Source organism: Lotus japonicus, chromosome 2 (assembly GCF_012489685.1).
Source record: "Lotus japonicus ecotype B-129 chromosome 2, LjGifu_v1.2".
Taxonomy (NCBI): domain Eukaryota; kingdom Viridiplantae; phylum Streptophyta; class Magnoliopsida; order Fabales; family Fabaceae; genus Lotus; species Lotus japonicus.
This window is the reverse complement of record NC_080042.1, coordinates 25,802,833-25,824,588: the sequence shown is the minus strand read 5'-3', so window position 1 is coordinate 25,824,588 and position 21,756 is coordinate 25,802,833. Positions and strand designations below refer to the sequence as shown.

Genomic DNA, 21,756 nt, shown 5'->3' with positions numbered 1-21,756 from the left:
TTTCGCCTCGAAACGATTGTGATATATGGAAAAAGAGAAGTTCTAACATTCCTCTGAAGATTTTTGGAATTAACTTCCATCGTGCCTATAAGTGAAAACTAGCTATATACTAGGGTTTCTGACCTAGGTTTACGCGTGTAACGATCGTGCTATAACTTTTATCGACTTCGATACAATCCTCAGACTTTTCCTGAACTTTCTCCTTCATACATTTATTTCATTTGGTAAACTCTAGTTCAGGTTTCCCTTTCACAATACATCAACCCTAATCGTGAATAAGAAGTTTATTCACTTAGCATAAGCTTAAAAACTTGGGTCTTACAATCAACTTACTCTTACAATATATCTCACCATGAGAAGATAGAGATGAAATTGAGTGAGCCTTTGAAACCGACGACATAGAAGAGGTTCAAGAAACAAAACTTGATAAATAAACATATTTTTAAAGATAAAAAGAGAGTAAATATAAATATACATGATTGAAAAAAAATATTTATTTGATATGAAAATATTCATTTTTTCATTATACGCACTTGAAAACCAATATAATATTAATCACACAATAAAGAAAAAGAAATCAAATGTATTTTAGAAAGAAAAAAAATAATGTTGTAAAAAAAATCTAATATTTCATCTTTAATCTGAATAATTATGAATATTTTTATTAAAAATTTCAAAAATTAAAAAATTAAAAAAATAGTGATCATGAAAATTGAAAAAATATATTTATTTGATATACAAATATTCATTTGCTCATTATACGCACTTGAAAACCAATATAATATTAATCACACAATAAAGAAAAAGAAATCAAATTTAATAGTTGATAGTTGACTCAATATATGTTTTTTTATATATGCTTTTCTTTTTTCACGGATTTGTTTTTCTTAAAACAAATATGTATTTCAAAGTCAAGAAAAACAAAATTATGTATTTGAAAAACAAAATTTGTATATTTTTTTGGGTTCGTATATAATTTTGTAGATTTAATATTTTTTTCTTTAATATTTGTTTTAATATGTACAAATATTTTCAGATTTAATATTTGTTATGTATTCAAAGTTAAGAAAAAATATTTGTTTTTTCAATGCAGATTTAATATATTGAATGGATTTGTAAAAAAAATCTTTATTTATTTTTTTAATGCAGATTTAATATTGAAAAATCTTTATTTTGTTTATGCAGATTTAATATTGAAAAACATGCAGATTATTTGTTTTTAACAAAATCTTTATTTTGTTTATGCAGATTTAATATTGAAAAACATGCAGATTTAATATTGAAAAATAAAATTTGTATATATTTATTGGGATGATATGAGGGTGACACGTGGCAAAACCTTCTAGAAAAAAACCTTCATTTAGTATATTATATAGATTAGAGGGAGACTATGGTACCTCCTTCAATGAGAAGTTGTCTAGTATAATGTATCTGTTTTTGGATATTGGAGCTGAGCAGGTTCAGTTAATTCTAACGGAGTGATGAAAGTTTCTGTTAGGAGGAAAAACTGAATATCCCAGTCAAAAGATTGCGAGGGGTGCTGAAAATGATCCTCATCTATTTTCTTGCAACTACACAGGAGGTAAGTACTATTTTCTAGTTAGTCTGGTAGATTTATGACATTTTCTTTCTTCTTGAAGACAAATGGCTGACTTGTTTCTGACGGTTTCTTTCCATGCCTGATTGATCAACTTGCAGGAAACTTAAAGGTGTGTACACCCACTGATCTATTGATAAGCATGTTTTTGGAATATTGTTGTGAGTTATGTTTAATAGATCACATGGTATAAAGGCATGTTAGAGAAGTTCTGCCATTGATCAATATTTCATTTATAATGTGTTAGAGTTTCCCCTCACGTAAACAAGCTTAATGATGCAATCCATTCAGTGTGAGTTATCAGTGACTCAATAAGATAGGAAAACAAGCTTATTTGATCAAACTGATAATATAGGAAAAACAGAAATATTCTGCCGCTGTGTCTTATTCTTTGCTTATGAAATGCAAGTAGTTGGACTTATTCTGCTGCCATGAATTAATCTGAAGTGATGTTTGCAGGCAACAGAGATATACAACTTATTCTGCTGCCATGCATTAATCTGAAGCGATGTTTGGGGGTGATTTTCTTCTACAAAAGGTATCTTGTGTAGCTCCAATATATGTTGTCATGGAAGGTAGTGACTTTAAATAGTCTTAAAATTCTGACTTTTGATAATTCCTTTGTTTCGGTAGATGCTGGGAAACTCATTTCAAAGAAAACTTACAATCGTAAAAAATGGGGGCACTCCACCTTTGGTTGTAAGTCGTCTCTTCTTTGCTTCCATTTTTTTAAGTGAGGAGTGACCACAAGGAGCGCTTTTTAGTCTGAATTTCCATATTGTTTTGATATCTTATGTTATATATGTCTATAATAACTGTTTTGAGTGGTTCTGTATGTTTAATGCCATTAAATAAATATTAAATTATTAACAATGGGAGCCATAGTCTAGGGAGAGGGCCAAAATTCAAATCTCGAGTCGGCAATTGTTCAGAGGATCTCCTTGATGTGACACTGCCCTGGAGATTAGTTTTGTCACAATGCCTGTGGGCTTTGGTTTCTTTTTTTTAAACTACTTTTAAGCTTTGTTATTACTGCTTTATGACACTGCTAACTTGTTTTCATGGTTGTTTTTTTTCAGCATGATGGTTCTCTTGCATCATAGAATAAACTTAATAGTGAACAGCCAAGTAAGGCTCACCTAGGTGCTCCGTGTAGATGCAGCGCATCCATGGAACAGCAAAGTCTGGCAGAGCCACGCGATACTCCGGGACATAGTACAGACCATGATTACCAGTGAATTTTTCCAGAGGGCACATTTTTTAGTGGACAACACAATCAGGTTCAACCAGGGTCTCAAAGAAGACGTTTTAGGTATCTAGGACAGAGAAGTCAGGATCAACTAGATTGTAGTCCAAGAAGTAGTACTCCTTATGGTCACCAGGGACAGCCAAGTCAGGCTCCCCTAAGGGATCCACCTCCTGGAAATCTTGAACTTGATCCTTCTCAAACCCACATTCCGGATGAAATTCAGTAGCAAGGGGATTATCAATGCAACGGGATTTTCAATGAAATTGAGTGTCATTGCAATTGTACAAGCATTAGAGAGAATTATTGAACTTGCCTAACTTGCCTTCTGTGGTTCTAGCAAGATTTTAATTGTATTTCACCAAAGGCCATGTTTTTTTTTTCAAAGCTAGATACTTTGTTCTCATGCTCCCATTGAAATAAGAGCAATAATGTTCTTGTGTATAATATGATTCTTCTCGTTTTACGACCACACATGCTTTTCTATACTAAATCCTATAATTGAAGTATCTCTATAATGTGAGAAACAAGGTTTGTAGGTGGCTAAGATTAAAAAACAAAGCATGACTACTGTGCAGTTTCATTTAAGATAAATGTTTTTCAATTTGCCTTTGCATGCTTCACAGCTTCAAAATACATTTAGTAATTCTTTTTCATTTTCATATTTCTATGCAAGGACTTGCATCCTTTTTTTTCTTCTAAATTTTCAGTCTTTACATAAGGTTATTTAATCTGAACCTCCCTTCATGACCTTTTATTTTCTAATTTTCACAACCTATTTCATTTTGTTTCCCATTTTGTAAAAAAAGGTACACATCAAAAGAGCTCCAACAATAGATATTAATCAAAGGTGCATAAGCTTTATTCATTGAATATAATTTGAGACTTGATAGAAAGATGAAGTACATTGTGCACAAAGGCCACAATACAAGATATGACACACAAATAAAATCTACACTTGTTTTCAAGGAAGGGTCAAGTTTTTTTTTGAAGGCTAAAAACATGTATATAAGATACCATAAGGGGTGCTATAACCCATATACAAAGAGAAGAAAAAATAGATTAGGTTGCATGAGCTTGTTCTTAGACACGACATTGCACATTTGCTTTCTCCATTCTTCAATAGCAAGAACCTCACACTGGTCCCACAGCACGAGCTTGTTCTTAGACACGACATTGTACATTTGCATTCTCCATTCTTCAACAGCAGGAACCCCATAGTGATCCGCAATCCAGTCTAGTCCCACTGCAATATTACCAATCCTAAATATGTCAAGGGTATGCAAGCGATAAACAAACTAGTATTTTTAGTTTTGTCTTGAAAATAGAACAGATTGTTTATTTTTATGTCTTTTCATTTTATCCATGGAACCAATCACAACTATTAGTAGGAAGTTACAGCAGTTGTATATCAGTTAGGTTGTTATAAACGGAGTCAAGGTAAGTTAACCCATAGCCAGCTCCACCAATACACGTACTAGCTGTGGTTGTAATTAATTCATTCAGAATCATAAGTTACATTTAGTTTCTCTCAAATCCTCTCAATCTCTGTTAGAGCAGCTAGTCGTGCAGGGCCTTTGGTGCAAGATGGCGTAGGGCCCAAAGAGTGGAAGGTTTATTCTAGAAGGGGAAAAGGGAATCTCCAGGTGGATAACTAATTCCCTAACTTTCAGGAAGAGAGAGAGAGCCAATGATTGTAATAGGACTTTACTATAAGAAGGTAGTTAGAGGAGGGTCGAGGGGTATCTTATTTTCATAGCTGTGTAAGGAAATGGATAGGAAGCAATAAGCTTCCTATTAGGAGCTGAGCTCTTGTCAGATTTAGGGAACCATTCCCTTCTCTGTAATTTACCAAGTATAATTCAATAAGCAATCATTTCAGTTTCAGTTCATTTACCTCTATTCTGTGTTTGAGACCATTGTTAGGAAATCGATTCCTAACAATTTGGTCCGACCTACCGGATACCTTCTTCCACGGCGGTGAATGCCACCAAAGAAGACCAAGCTTGCAGTAACCAGAATGGAATCGAAGATCGATGCACTGGAGGAGGAGATCGCGGCGATGCGCACGTCGCTGGCAGCAGTAACCACCGCGATGAAGGACCTTCCTACGCTGTTGGTGACAATGGTGGACAAAGCGATGGGAAAGACCGTCGCAGCTGACGACGAGAATGGCGTGGAACGACGCGAGGAGGGAGTCGGAAACAAAACGCCGGCGTCAAACGGTGAAAAGGGGGAAAACTCACGTCAACACTCTTCCCACAGCGATGCCCTGACGGAGTTCAGGCAAGCGGTGAAGAAAGTTGAACTACCCATGTTCGAAGGCAGAGATCCAGCTGGATGGATCTCACGCGCGGAGATCTATTTTCGCGTCTAGGAAACCTCACCCGAGGTCAAGGTGAGCTTGGCACAGCTCAGCATGGAGGGAGGCACGATCCATTTCTTCAATTCGCTGCTCGAGTCCGAAGAAGAACTGACCTGGGATCGCCTTCGCGAGGCGCTACTCGAGCGCTACGGTGGTAACGGGGATGGCGACGTTTACGAGCAGTTGTCGGAGCTCCGTCAGCGGGGATCTGTCGAGGAGTACATCGCTGATTTTGAGTATCTCACCGCCCAAATTCCCAAGCTTCCGGAGAAGCAGTACCAGGGATACTTTTTGCACGGACTGAAAGAAGGAATCCGGGGAAAGGTACGCAGCTTGATCGCCATAGGAGGAGTCACTCGTGCTCGTTTGCTGGTGGTGACACGCGCGGTGGAGAAAGAGGTAAAGGGTGAAATGGGTTCGGGTCAGACAAGGGTCAACCGATTCGGAGGCAGCGGTCCAAGACCCGGGTCCCAATCAAACGGGAAAGGTGATGGAACGGACTGGGTATGGGTCCGGGGAAATAAAGAATCGGGCCAAACACCAAACAGGCCCAATATCAATAACAGCAGCAGCCCACGTGGAGACCAAACAAAAAATGAGGGACGTCGAAATGGGCCAAGGGATCGAGGGTTCAATCACCTCACCTACCCACAACTAATGGAGAGACGCCAAAAAGGCTTATGTTTTAAATGTGGCGGATCCTACCATCCGAACCATGTCTGCCCCGATAAGCATCTAAGGCTACTCATTCTCGAAGAGGAAAGCGACGAATTCGAGGATAGTAAAATCTTGGCTATGGAAGTCAATGAAGAGGATGAGGAACAAGAGGGAGAGCTCAGCCTGATGAGTTTGGGTGAGCTTGGAGGGAAATCAGGGGAGATTCCGCGGACCATGAAGCTTCGAGGTACCATCGATGGAGTACCGGTGGTGGTGCTCGTAGATAGTGGAGCGACCCACAACTTTGTGGATTGTCACTTGGTCAGACGCATGGGTTGGAGGATCGTGGACACCCCAAGAATGACAGTGAAGATGGGAGATGGATTTAAATCACAATCCCAGGGACGTTGTGCAGATTTACAGCTCTGTATTGGTAGCTACCAGGTAGAGTGTTCCCCGCAGCTCTTCGATTTGGGAGGTCCTGACATAGTGTTGGGAATCGAATGGTTGAGGACCTTGGGTGACACCATTGTCAATTGGCAATCCCAAGTAATGAGTTTTTGGAGCAATAAGGAATGGATTACTCTTCAGGGAATGCGTTCAGAAGGGGACATATTGGTAGCATTACAGAGTATTCTCTCAACTGGAGAAAAAGGGGCAGGGCAACGTGTTTGTGGGGTATCTAAGACCACGACCCCATTGGAAACAGGGAATATAACCCCGATTCAGTTGGAGGAGCTGAACTTGCTATTACAGAGGTTTGATGTGGTTTTTCAGGAAAAACGAGGGCTTCCCCCGAGCAGAGGGAGAGAGCATTGTATCACAATTCAGGAAGGGCAAGGGCCTGTGAACGTGAGGCCGTATCGCTACCCGCACAGTCAAAAAAATGAAATTGAGAGGCAAGTGAGGGACATGCTTGAGGCAGGAATCATCCGACAGAGCACCAGTGCGTATTCAAGCCCGGTGATCCTGGTTAAGAAGAAGGATCAGTCTTGGCGGATGTGTGTGGATTACAGGGCACTCAATAAGGTCACGGTGCCTGACAAGTTTCCAATTCCGGTGATTGAGGAGTTGTTGGATGAACTTCATGGATCAGTTTTTTTCTCAAAACTGGATCTGAAATCGGGATACCATCAGGTTTTGGTCAAGAAGGAAGACATCCACAAGACTGCGTTTCGCACCCACGAAGGTCACTACGAATATATGGTAATGCCGTTTGGACTGATGAATGCCCCGTCTACTTTTCAAAGTCTCATGAATGAGGTATTTAGGCCTATGTTGAGGAAGGGGGTACTTGTGTTTTTTGATGATATTTTGGTTTATAGTCAGACCTGGGAAGCTCATGTTTTGCATTTGGAAAGAGTCTTAGGATTATTGGAAGCGCACTGTTTGACGGCTAATAAAAAGAAGTGTCAGTTCGCAGCCAGATCAGTGGAGTATTTGGGACACTTAATCTCAGAGCAAGGGGTGGCGGTGGATCCCAATAAGGTGGCTAGTGTGAAATCTTGGCCGGTTCCTAGAAACGTAAAGGGGGTGCGGGGATTTTTGGGCCTTACAGGTTACTACCGGAAGTTCATTAAGGACTATGGAAAAATTGCTAAACCACTAACAGAGCTTACAAAGAAGGAGGCATTTGTATGGGGAGAAACAGCTCAGAAAGCTTTTGAGGAACTCAAAGAAAAGCTTGTTACTGCTCCTGTGTTGGTGCTTCCGGATTTTACCCAGGAATTTCGAGTAGAGTGTGATGCTTCAGGGGTGGGTATTGGCGCAATACTGCTTCAAGGGAACCACCCAATAGCTTACTTCAGTAAAGCATTGGGACCAAGGAATCTTGCTAAATCTGCTTACGAGAAGGAGCTTATGGCAGTGGCACTGGCAATTCAGCACTGGAGACCCTATCTCCCTGGGCGCAAGTTTGTAGTTTCCACCGATCAGAAGAGCCTCAAGGAATTCTTGCACCAAAAGATTGTGACCGGAGACCAACAGAATTGGGCTGCAAAACTCTTAGGATACAATTTTGAAATTGAATATAAGCCGGGACGAACAAATCTAGGAGCAGATGCTCTTTCACGCCTCGCTGAGACGGGAATTTGGGCAGCTGTTATCCTATCCTAGGTGGGAAGAGCAAGGAGTCATCCAAGAAGAAATCAGCAGGGACCCCAAATTAACAAAGATCAAAGATGAATTGACCCACAATCCACAAGCTCACCCCGGGTACAGTTTGGTGCAAAATACCTTGCTCTATCAAGGTAGGGTGGTGATTTCAAGTACCTCTTCCTTGATTCCACGGCTGATGCAAGAATTTCACACCACACCTCAAGGAGGACATTCGGGTTTTTTGAGGACATATAGACGCATTGCTGCAAATTTATATTGGCAAGGTATGACTCGATCAATCCAGGATTTTGTGAGGGCTTGTGAGGTCTGTCAGCGCCAGAAGTACTTGGCTTCGTCTCCGGCGGGTCTCCTTCAACCATTACCAATACCGGAGCGAGTGTGGGAAGATGTGTCACTTGACTTCATTACTGGGTTGCCTAAGTCTAAAGGATTTGAAGCGATCTTCGTAGTGGTGGATCGTTTGACTAAGTACGCACACTTCATTCCTCTGAAGCACCCATATACGGCGCGAAGTGTAGCTGAACATTTTGCCCGGGAAATTGTGCGACTTCATGGCATTCCCGCTTCCATCATCAGTGATAGAGACCCTCTGTTTTGCAGCCATTTTTGGAGGGAGTTATTTCCGTTGCAAGGTACTAAATTGAAAATGAGCTCCGCATACCATCCCGAATCCGATGGGCAAACGGAGGTTGTAAACCGGTGCCTCGAAACATATTTGCGTTGTTTCGCCGTTGACCAACCCAGAACTTGGACTATGTGGCTCCACTGGGCAGAGTACTGGTTCAACACATCATTTCACTCCGCCACGCAGCAAACTCCTTTCGAAGCAGTGTATGGGAGGAAACCTCCAGTTTTGACACAATGGGTAATCGGGGAAACTCGCGTGGAATCTGTGGAAAGGGACTTACAAGACAGGGATGAGGCCCTGCGACAGTTGAAGCAACATTTGTTGGTAGCGCAGGCTCGCATGCGTGCACAGGCAAACTCAAGGCGGAGGCATCAGGAGTTCGAAGTCGGAGAGTGGGTCTTTGTGAAGCTTCGAGCTCACCGCCAATCATCAGTAGCGAACCGGGTGCACGCAAAGTTGTCAGCTCGCTATTTTGGTCCCTATCCAATCATCGCGCGGATTGGGGCAGTGGCCTACCGCTTGAAGCTTCCAGAAGGAGCACGCATTCATCCTGTGTTCCACATCTCTGTGTTGAAGAGGGCAGTGGGTACCTTTGCTGAAGACTCTGAATTACCTGAACAATTGGATGGGGAAGAGATTCCTTCCACTCAACCGATGGCTGTCCTTGCTCAAAGAGATATCCACAGGTTAGGCGAGACAATCCCTCAAGTGTTGGTTCACTGGCAGGGCAAAACACCAGAAGAGGCAACTTGGGAAGACTTGGTAACCATTCGCAGTGAGTTTCCTACTTTCAACCTTGAGGACAAGGTTGTGTCTTCAGGAGGGAGTATTGTTAGAGCAGCTAGTCGTGCAGGGCCTTTGGTGCAAGATGGCGTAGGGCCCAAAGAGTGGAAGGTTTATTCTAGAAGGGGAAAAGGGAATCTCCAGGTGGATAACTAATTCCCTAACTTTCAGGAAGAGAGAGAGAGCCAATGATTGTAATAGGACTTTACTATAAGAAGGTAGTTAGAGGAGGGTCGAGGGGTATCTTATTTTCATAGCTGTGTAAGGAAATGGATAGGAAGCAATAAGCTTCCTATTAGGAGCTGAGCTCTTGTCAGATTTAGGGAACCATTCCCCTTCTCTGTAATTTACCAAGTATAATTCAATAAGCAATCATTTCAGTTTCAGTTCATTTACCTCTATTCTGTGTTTGAGACCATTGTTAGGAAATCGATTCCTAACAATCTCTCACGAACTTTCATCTTCTTACACAGGGATTATATGGAAAATGAGGAAAAGACAAAAGACCTTCGAGTTATATTTGATCTTATCAGATGATAGAATGATAGATGAGTTTCATAATACAAATCACCTACACCTATTTATACAAATTGTCAATGTCAAGTCCTAGTATAGCACTACTAGCATAATCCCAGCACAACAAGGTTATAATGAAAAACAGGCTCCAAGCAAATAAATAGTCTTAATATTTTAACAAGCAATGTGAACTTAGTTAGAGTCAGGAAGATAAACATGCAACATGCTATGATCCCAAAGTGATTAAAAAGACATTCACATATTCATACATCCACATAACAGTCACTAAAGATAAAAAAATTGGGGACAATCTGAACTACTTAAAACATGAAATTTCAAAAAACAGAGCAACCAGACCAGACAACCAAAACAATAAAAATTGAAGGCATAACCAGACCACATAAATGAAGCTCTAGAGAGAGTGACATGTTGTTGAGAAGCTTTTGACCCTAGAACACTCCAATGAGGAATAGAAGGAGTGAGAGATAAAGAGTTCCAATTTTCAAAGGGGTGTTGCGGGGAAGAAGAAGAAGAAGAAGAAGAAGAAGAAGAAGAAGAAGAGAAGTGGCCTGAAATGAATCAAATAAGATGGTCCCTTTTGTAAGCTGAAACTGGCAATTCAGTTTGGTTCTTTTTTAACACGTGAAGTGCTTATAGCGATAATAGTTAAGTAGATGTCTCATACTTTATGGCTGATAACTACCTACCCAAGTGTACCTAGAATTAAAAAAACATAACCCACTAAGAAAGCACAAAGGAATAACAAAACATGGTACTCAAAACAGAAACATAAAAACGCAGAAATAAGGCCAACACCAATTCAAGACACGCATCAAATAGGCAGAACACACTTAGCAAAAGCAAACAGCCAGAAGACATGACTGATAGAAAAATCAATTAATAATTTCTTCTCCACCGTTTGGACCTTTTCACATTTGGAGGTGCTGACTAATACAACTTGAAAGTTCTAATATAGATACTATCATGTGGGTTCTGAGCATGAACTGCAATACAGCCAATACTTCCTTAATTCTTCAAAACCTTATATGCTATTGTTTGATTATTATATTACTTTTCCATTCCTATATATAAAAAGACAGTATATATGCATCGTAGTTTCAATCACAATCAATGAAATACATCTAATGTAAAATTCTTTTCTCTGATAAGTTGTAAGCATGAGTGAGTGATAAATTAAATCATCTTCTTCCTTCTCTTATCTGCAACAGTTTACAAGTTTGGCTTAGCTAAAAAAAAAACAACCATACTAGTTTGCTTCATCACATGCCACTCCAAACTCAGAGCCTGGATTGACACCAATCTTATTACAAAGTAATTGAACGAAGACACTTCAATGAAGCATTTCATCGAACAGCTTAAGGGCATCATAAAAATCAGTTTGTACAAATGTAGAAATGCAACACCACAATTGCAGAAAAGAAACTAGACTCAGATGAACACAATCAAGAGCTCCAAATGTAAAAACAGTATGGAAAATTGAACTTGTAAACAACTGAATTCAAGAAAAACAAACCAAATCAACAAGGACATAAGGAGAAGAGGAAAACGAAATCAGCATGCTGGTTGGAGAAGCGGGCTAGGCTGCCGGAGATCCACCACCGCACCACGCCAGGTCGTTGTTGCCGCCGGCGAAAGGAAAGGAAGAAAGATTTCTTTTTTCTGAAACCAAAGAGAAGAACGTGAATTATGGTGAATGGGGATATATTTAAAATAAAAGGATTACTAAGCTATTAACTGAATTGATAGGAATTATTGTGCAATTAAATTAAATAATCAATATCAATCAATATCAATATCAATATCAATATCAATATCAATATCAATATCAATATCAATATCAATCAATCAATCAATATCAATATATATTAGAAAAGAAGAACTTCCATAGTGACGTGTCAGCACCAGATTAATTCTTAGTGACGTGTCAGCACCAGATTAATTCTGATAAAAATTATTCCATGTGTCAATTTGTTAGAGGATATAATTTTCAATTGATATATGTTTCAATTTTATATATTCTAACCTAATTAATTGATATTATTTTAAAAGATATAATTTTCAATTGATATATGTTTTAATTTTATATATCCTAAAATAATTGATTGATATTATTTTAAAAGATAAGATTTGGTCTTTTAATTTATTTTAAATTTATTTTTAGAATATATTGATTAATTTTTATTGAATTTTCGAATTTTTTATTAATTCAGAATTTTATGAGTTTTTATTGTGATTTGCTAGATTTTGTTAGTTTTTATGTATCTTTATTTAATACCTTTTTTAATATTAAGACCATGTACAATGGTCTGTTAAAACTGATGTTGAATGTTGTTGAAACATGTTTAGCCCTTGCATTGGTCTGTTGAATGTTGTTGAAGTTGGGAAAATGTTGAAACCGTTCAACATTGTTGAGAGGAGCATCCGGAGCCACGTGGCAGCTCCGGATTGGAGAACGCTAGGCGCGTGCAGGACACGCGCCGACAACGCGCGTGGCGTGTCAGTGGGAGAGGAGAGAGAAGACCGAGTGGGTGAGGATGGGACGCGTGGCAGCGTCCCATTGGCCAGCCGGATTTTTTTTTTAAAAAAACTTTAAACTGAATTATCTTGTTGAAATTTTTTTTTTTTTTTTTTTTACCAAAATTCATAACTTTTTTTTCTCTATAAATAGAGACTTGGTTTGATAGATTTGGACACAGAAAAAAAAACCAAGTTTTTCCCCATCTTTATTATCTCTCTCACCATCTTATTATCCTTCTATTAGCATTTGTTTTGAAATGGATCCCAACAATCACCATTACAACACCCAGAATTCTTCAAGCTACCCAATTTCCAACCAAAATCCCAACAACTATGAAGATCCAAATCAATTTTCTTACCCACGTCCTCAAAATCCCACCAATTATCAAGTCCCACATCAATTCTCCAACCAACGTCCTCAAAATCCAAACTATTTTCAAGTCCCACATCAATTCTCCAACCAACATCCTCAAAATCCAAACTATTATCAACGTCCCTATAATATGGCATACTATCTAGCTGATGGTATCTACCCTTCTTATCCAACTTTCGTCAAATCGATCAGACTTCCTCAAAGTGAACCGGATAAGTTGTTTGCACAAGTTCAGGAGAGATGTCGGAAGGACATCGAACGTGCATTTGGAGTTCTTCAAGCTCGTTTTAAAATCATCCGTGAACCAGCTCGTTTGTGGGACATAGCTGATTTGGGTATCATTATGAGGTCATGCATCATATTACATAATATGATTGTTGAGGATGAACGAGATACATTTGCTCAACGTTGGACCGATTTTGAGCAATCTGGGGAAGGTGGATCTAGTACACCGCAACCATACTCGACCGAGGTGTTACCCGCTTTTGCAAATCATGTGCGTGCTAGATCCGAGTTGCGTGATTCGAACGTTCATCACGAACTGCAAGCAGATCTAGTGAAGCACATATGGACAAAGTTTGCAAATGCTTCGTGATGGAAGATGATTTGTATCGTACTAATTACGTTATTTGTGTGTTGTGTGCTTAGTTTGTTGTCTTGCATTTTAAGTTAAGAAAATAAAATAAATTATTGTGTGCTTCGTTTATCGTCTTCCATTTTTTAGTTAAGGAAATAAAATAAATTATTATCTATATTAAAAAAAATTAATTCGTTAAGTGTTTATTATTTAATTTAATTTAAAATAATAATTGTAATTTTATGTAAATAAAAAAAACAAAAACATAAAATTAAATAAAAATATGAAATAAAAAGTGGTGGGGTAGGGTGTTGAGAGAGAAAACCATTGGAGTGGGTATTTGTTGAAAGTGTGTTGAATTGGAGAGAGAAGATGATGTGGAGTGTTGGGAAGATAAAAAGTGGTGTTGAATGGGAAAAACTTGTTTACACCATTGTACATGGTCTAAATTTGATTGGGATTTAGGTTGTTTATTTCTTAATTTTATTTTAATTTATCTTATTATTTATTTTATTTTAAATCCAGGAAATACTTTATTTTATTTTAGATTTACTTTTAGAGTTTATTAATTAATTTTTCCGAAATTTTCGGATTTTTAATTAATTCAGGATTTTATGAGTGTTTATTGTGATTTCCTAGACTTTGTAGTTTTTATCTATCTTTATTTAGTACCTTTTTAAATTTTAGATTTGATTAGGATTTAGGTTGTTTATTTCTTAATTTTATCTTATTATTTATTTAATTTTAGTTCCAAGAAATATTTTATTTTATTTTACATTTATTTATAGAGTATAATAATTAATTTTTATTGAATTTTCGGATTTTTAATTAATGAAGGATTTTATGAGTTTTTATTGTGATTTGCTAGATTTTGATAGTTTTTATCTATCCTTATTTATTGTTTATTTTTAATTTTAATTTCATGAAATATTTTATTTTATTTTTGAGTTACTTTTAGAGTATAAATGAATTTTTATGGTATTTTTATTGAATTTTCATATTTTTATTTAATTCAGGATTTTATGAGTTTTTTTATTGTGATTTGCTAGATTTTGGTAGTTTTTATCTATCTTTATTTAGTACCTTTTTAAAGTTTAGATTTGATTAGGATTTAGGTTGTTTTTTCTTGATTTTATCTTAATTTATCTTATTATTTATTTAATTTTAATTCTAAGAAAAGGGAGTTGATTTGGTGCTGAGCGTCCACAAAGCTACCATGGACATGCAGAGATTTGATAGCTGCTATTTCTACCTCTGCCACATGTCGCGATCAGGACAGAGGTATGCCGTAAGATGATGTTACGTGAAGAAGAGTTTATCATGTTGTGATTGATGGTTTGTGCCATTTCAGTTTATCTTTTGTTCATAATTCAATCCTGGATTCTTAAATTTCACATATTTTGTGTGTTTTGATCCAAAAGTTTACAAATTTTTGCATAGACCCTTTGACGAATCATTGTTGAAGACGTAATGTTTTGACTCTGATGTAATGTTTTTTCTATTGTTCTTCTTCCGCTTTTGTATTTTTTTAAACCAGATTTTAGTATAGTTTGTAGAAATCCATGCGTGTGAAACCATTCTAAACCAGATTTTGGTATAATTTATAGAAATTTACGAAACTTAGGATAGCCTGAATTTATATTCATTTCTCAAATTTTGCCCGTTTTTATTTTTCATGTTTGAGCTGTGTGTATAAGCATACTATTTGCACTGTATGTGAATGATGCACAACTTACTATTTTTTTTTTTAATGATGCACATGTCAGTCAAATTGATGAAAGCATATGAAGAGCTCACATTTAATCTTCATGAGTATGTTTAGCCCATTCTTAAGGTTGGTTCATGTTTTCCTCAAACTCATTAGTTTTGCATATACTCATGTTTTAGTATGCCAATTGGGTGACTTATCTTACTTTGCTCTATATATTTCCTTAAGTTCAATTTAAATTGATTGTTAGTATAAGTTTATTGGTGAAGTAACCACAATTATTTTGGGTGGGAGAATTATTTTGTTTTTTTCTCACATATATAGATAATTTGTTGGGGTGCGCACATATGGGGCAATACACCATTTTTTGTTTCTCTTGACTGAAATGTGCCTTTGATTTTTTGTTTCACAAGGGTTCCACCCCAAGATTCACAAATACACTAAATACAATTCTTTCACCACAGTCCTTTCAAATTGGTGAAGGAGGGTATTTTATTCTTCAAGACTTCATTTTGGGTTTCTGTTTCAATCTTCTTCATGAATTGATTTTGTTCTTCAACTAATTGTAAGATGTCATATGTTTCAAGGATTCCTGCTTTTCTCTTCTTAATCAAAAGCAAAAGGATTGAGGAAAATAAAATCTTCTAGGGTGCAGAATATTCACTAATTGGAAAAAAAATAACACGTGTCATTCTCAGATTAATTCTCATAAAAAAAATACATTTTAGAATTTTAGATTTGATTAGGATTTATATTGTATATTTCTTGATTTTATCTTAATTTATTTTTGATTTATTTTTAGAGTAAAAAAATACATTTTTAAATTTTAGATTTGATTAGGATTTAGGTGGTTTATTTCTTGATTTTATCTTAATTTATTTATTATTTATTTTTAGAGTATTAATTAATATATCCCAAACTTTTTTTTAAAAAGAGTGAGTTTGAAAGCTATAGCTTAAGTTAATTTTTTAATATATTCCCAAATAATAATTATAATAATAATAATAATAATAATAATAATAATAATAATAATAATAATAATAATAATAATAATAATAATGATAACATATGTGTGCGGATATGGGCCAGTTGGGTACTATAGCGCCCATACCCGCACCCATACCCACTATTTTTTGCGGGTAATTATCTATACTCAACCTCATACCCATTTAGCGGTTTTTTACCATACCCATAGTGGGTATTTTTTGCGGGTACCCTATGATTTTGAGACTCATTGTCATCCATAGATTTAGATTTTGGCAAAGATGGATAGCTTCCTGTAATGACATTGAATTGTCTAAAGGTGGGGAGCTTCGAGTTGCTACCCACGGGAGTATGGAGACGAGTACATGTAATTTTTAAAAACGCGGGTATGGAGATGGTACTATAGTACCTACCCATTGTCATCACTACTTAGTTGGAATAAACACAATAATGTTATACTTTATGATATATCTTACACAATCCTGATTTGTGCTACTATCACATTAATTTTTTTTAAGATTAATATGTTGATAATTCCTTATATCTATGATTTGTGTTATCGTCTTCATATTTATGAAGAATGTGAAACGAGTTCCTCCTGGTCTCAATCGGGCTTAGAAGAGAAGTCTTTATCTCCACTTTACTCATCAATTCTGACTTTTCTATTTCATTCGTTGTTTAATATATTTTTAATAATCAAAGTATTAATTAATGTATCAAATACAATAGACATATTTTCCGTGCAACGCGCGGGTAAAAAACACTAGTAAAATATATATTACGAAAATAAAATATTAGAAGTGATGTGGATAATAAGGTGACACTTGTCAAATTATAACTGGTAAAACAAGGTCATGGGTGATATAACTCAAAATTGAGCATGGGTCATTCACATGACTCCAAATATTTTTTTAAACTTATGTTTTATAAAAATAATTTTTAAGAGATACAAATAGTTGGTATTTTTCAATTTCAAATACTTGGGGGAAAATCGTTAATATGGCTAAGAAACTCACCTCACAAGTCAAACAGTTAGGAAAGCAAATAAAGAAGATTAAAAAAAGTTTGAAAAACTATACAATGATCAAGGAGAAGGAGAGGCAGCACCTCAATGTGGAAAACAGTCCACCTTCCATGGTAAATATAATAAGCTTAAAACATTTTTGCAGTAAATAATGATCTGAGAAATTTCCCCGAATTTCAAATAATGAAAGACCCTGCTAAAAGGGAGGACTGGCCACCACAAGCACATAAAAATGACATGTGGTTTTGCCATCTCAAAAAGACAAAATACCATAATAACATATTTAACTATCAAGGAAGATATACTTAAACTTTTCAGTAGAAGGAGAATACTTGCATTTTTCATTATGTTGAATAGACAAATAAGGTATCCTCTCATAACACCAACTTAAATCTGGACAACATCATCTCAAGGCTCAAGAGGTTTTGACAAATTAAATGATGGAGCTTGATCTTGGTTAAGCTCTGCAACATTTAGCACATTGTGATGGTAACTTGGGGTGGTTGTGGTCGCCTTCATAGGTAACAATCAGCATGGAAGACTCATCCAAGCACCTCTCAACATGCTTCCTTGCAGGGCAGCCTCTCACGCTGCTGCATTAATAGTATCCCCTAAAAAAAAAAATTGAGTCAATTATCCACAGAAACAAAACTAATAGTCCACGCTCAAAGGTTAAGTAACCATGTTGCACATCCAATAGGAAATCTTAGATGAAGACACATTGAGAAATAGAGATATTTTGATTGTGTCTTTTAGTTGAAGGGGATGAAGGTGTTATATGTTGACACTTCCAAAATACCAGATATTGATTTCTCATTCATGTTTGCATCAGAAACAGAATAGCCATGACAAAAAATCTTGTGATTAACCTACAAAATCCTACCACATTGAACCATGGAAACAATATTTGATCTAAAAGATGAAGAGAGACTATTGAACAATCTAGGACCTTTTCAATCACTCAAGAGTCAAGTCTGTGATATCCTGATCTAGCTCAATACCTCCAAGTGACGGATCCAGAAACATTAAGTTGTGGGGGCAAACATAGGTATAAATTTATAACATTGTAACATACCATTATTAACTAAAAATATTTTTTGTTGAAAATATTATCATTATAAATAGGACTATATATTATACTTTTTCTTGGTAAATTTTTATATTTTTTTGTCTTGACCAAGGTATTCCTACAGGCGACAACTTTGAGACTAATCTCTCGCCCCACGGTCAGCGCACATAAACCAAGGAAACTAATATTTTTTATACTACTATGTTTAATTTCAATGATATCTTTTCCTTTTCACAAGAACAATTATGGTATTACCATAAATGTTGATAATACCTATTGGGTGCTTGTAATTTTCCTCTAAATTTTTGCATGGAGAATATGTCATTTTGCATTTGATTGAATTATTTGACTTAATTTTATAAGAGTGTTTATAAAAATGAGCACAGGGACAAAGAAAAAATCAATTGTGAGAAAAATGCATGAAAATCAATTTTAACTACAAATAATTTATTCATTTTGGACCCAATTAAGGTTTTTTTTTCCCATTGTTCATATACTTTATATATTCAATACATTTGAGATTGATAATTTTTAATTTGTATATAAGCCAAATTTTATTTATATAACATGAAGTTCGGTGTAGTGGGTAGAAGAAAATGTTTTGGGCTGAAGAGGAAATTTTTATTTACATTGTAGAAACTATATAAAGACTGGAGTAGTGGGCCGAGTGAGTGGTAATGATCTGGACATTGGGGCACTAAATAATCTGAAAAATTCATGGGGGCAATTTTGTATTCATATATATTATTACAAGGAAATGTTCATATAACGTGGGGTCATTTGCCCCACCCACCATGAGAGTGGGTCCGTCCGCTCCAAGGAGATAAGTACCACGCAGAGGTATAATTAGCAACTCAAACCAAAGCACAACCACTGCCACTAATACTTATACTGTTATACACACTAAAAAAAATTAAAGGTTGATAACAACATTTGTACTTTTAAGGCTAGAAAGAAAAGCTAAAAATTATCAATGCAAACCAAACCGCATAGTAATCAATATTGACCAAAGAGCCTTGAACAACATATTTCTGTTGCTTATCTCTTTTCCTTCTCTCTTTTGTATTAGGTTTTGAAGTACCCCTTGTACTTCAATTCAATATATTATGCTTTGCCTATCAAAAAAAAAAATCTCACATCAGAGTTATGCTTAGGTGAATAATTCAGAAAGAGAGCTCGAACATACCTAGGGTGAGATGAACCCTTGATTGGCTTCTGTCCATATTTCCTCCATGAATAATCATCGGGAGGGATATCTGCAATTCTGGTTCTGACAGCAGGCACTTTAATTGATCTTTTCACTCTATGCTTCTTGGGGAGGATGCATATAACAATCATGACATATCATAAATATTAAATCTTCATACATGATTTGGAGGTATTGAGCTAGATCAGGATATCGCAGACTTGACTCTTGAGTGATTGAAATAGTCCTAGATTGTTCAATAGTCTCTCTTCATCTTTTAGATCAAATATTGTTTCCATGGTTCACCTCCACTACGCAGCAGAATTGTCACCGTAAAGTCGAACTACAAACCACCTCGGACTTGCTCCCTAGCCAACTGTAAGACCCAAGATTTTAAGCTTAGAATAAGTGGAAGAGATTTCCATTTACGATTAGGGTTGATGTAATGTGAAGGGAAACCTGAACGAAAGTGTATTAAATGAAATATATTTATGAAGGAGAAAGTTCAGGAAAAGTTCAAGGATTGCATTATGATCGATAAAAGTTATAGCACGAACGTTTTACGCTTAAACCTAGGTCAGAAACCCTAGTATATAGCTAATTTTCACTTTTAGGCACGACGGAAGTTAATTCCAAAAATCTTCAGAGAAATGTTAGAACTTCTCTTCTTCCATATATCACAATCGTTTCGAGGCGAAACTCTAGAATCTACGAACGTCCGATTCCAATCATCGGAAGTTTGCCGAAACCGAATCCCTGGTATTTCAAAACCCTAGAATTTCTCGACAATGAAGACTTTATCTATTCAGAGCTTCAAATGAATATTCTACACGCGTACACCCATTTCTCTTGATGATTTCAATCTTTCTTCAGAAGGAAGTTTTCCATTCCGACATTCGATGCAAAAAGCAACTTATCGGGTAAAATAGTTTTACACCGACTTTGCACCGACTTTGCATTAGTTGCCAAAAATACAAGGAGACATCTTCTTAGCTTAGGAATTCCTTTGCCAAAACCTATCTTAGAATTCATGGAGAATGATGCCGGAAAAATCAGATTCGCGAAACTTTCATTTTCCCGCGAATTACCATTTTCTATATATAGCTAGCAAGTGAGAAAAAAACACAAAACTCCTCCATTTTCCCTCTCAAGGCCGCGAGTTCATCAAGGAAGAAGGAGAAGAAGATTTTGTTCAATTCTTGCTTGATCGTTGATCAATCAGTTGCTACTTCAAGGCTTCGAGGTATAGTCGCTAATCCTTACCTCTGATCGCTTTTTCCATAGCTTTTCTGTAGAGTTTTCTGAGCGGATAGTTTATGGGTTTTTGCAAAACTATCCTGAATCTTTCATTTCTGATTCTAAACCTCTTCTATATGTGCCCAAGATCACTTCTGCCGGATTAGATTTTCCGTTATGTCGCCGGAATTCCGCCGTAATCAATTTTAGCCTTAAATACCCATTTTTGGAGTTTTAGAGGTAAAGCTTCAACCTTTAGGCTGAAAACTATCGCCTTAGCTTAGTGCTAGTAGGATTAGTTGTCATAAACGTCGTTGGTGACGTCCCTGTCAAATTTTATTTTTGGGATTTCAGTTTTGAAAAATCCTAAGTTAAAAATCATGACCAAAATACCCCTGCGACAGTTTTTGATCCGATAATTTTTCCGAGTTCAGAATACCCTTAGTTACGGCTTATGAAAGCATAGGAACCAAGTTTGATCGAAGAAAAATCGAGCCCCATAATTGCACAAAGTGGCCGAGCCCTATAGGGGAGGAGGAGGAAAATTTCCTTTTCCGAAAACTTGTCTTTCGCGCTAGATTATCGTACCTTAGAGTATAGATTACTTCGAGTAACCTTAGTAAGTATCGATAACTTAGTTTTCGATAGATTCTGATAGTATTTCTGTGAATTTGCTTTAAAGGAACTTTTGAGGAATTTCCTGAGGAGCAACGCTTTGCTTGTGAGGAAGAGTTAGAAGATAATTCTGGAGAACCTTCAGGTGAGGGCTTCTCACTGAATCTCTAGTTAATGCTTAGGGTCGATGTTTCGACATTGTTTACTGTTTATGCACTGGAATTGTGTGTGACTGGAAAATGTTTTCTGAGGCTTCGGCTGACAATGTAGATGATGCATCTACTGAATGTTTTTGATGAGTGAATGACATGCTAAGTGCTAATTGGGTAATCTAGGATGTGTGGTGCATGCTTTATATGCTAAGTGCTAAGTGTTTATGATGCGATTTATTGATATATGACATGTTGTTGATTGTGATGATTTAAATATGCTCTGTACTGGAATCTGAGATTCTGAATGGTGAGAATAGCGGGCAGGTCATGCCGATTTTATTTTGAGAGTTTTGAGAAGGCTTGAAAGGACGAAGGAGATTCGGG

At 36.5% G+C, this 21,756-nt stretch overlaps 1 protein-coding gene and 1 long non-coding RNA gene across 2 annotated transcripts in view; both read right to left on the bottom strand.

Moving 5' to 3' along the window:
- Positions 1-21,756, bottom strand: part of LOC130736275 (uncharacterized) — a 103,452-nt gene that overhangs the window by 39,786 nt on the left and 41,910 nt on the right. The gene's annotated exons all lie outside the window — the stretch shown is intronic.
- Positions 3,684-11,653, bottom strand: LOC130737839 (uncharacterized). The gene is made up of 2 exons (XR_009018973.1): positions 11,445-11,653; positions 3,684-4,089 (listed from the first exon to the last, which is right to left on the bottom strand). It is a non-coding gene; the product is annotated as an uncharacterized LOC130737839 (long non-coding RNA).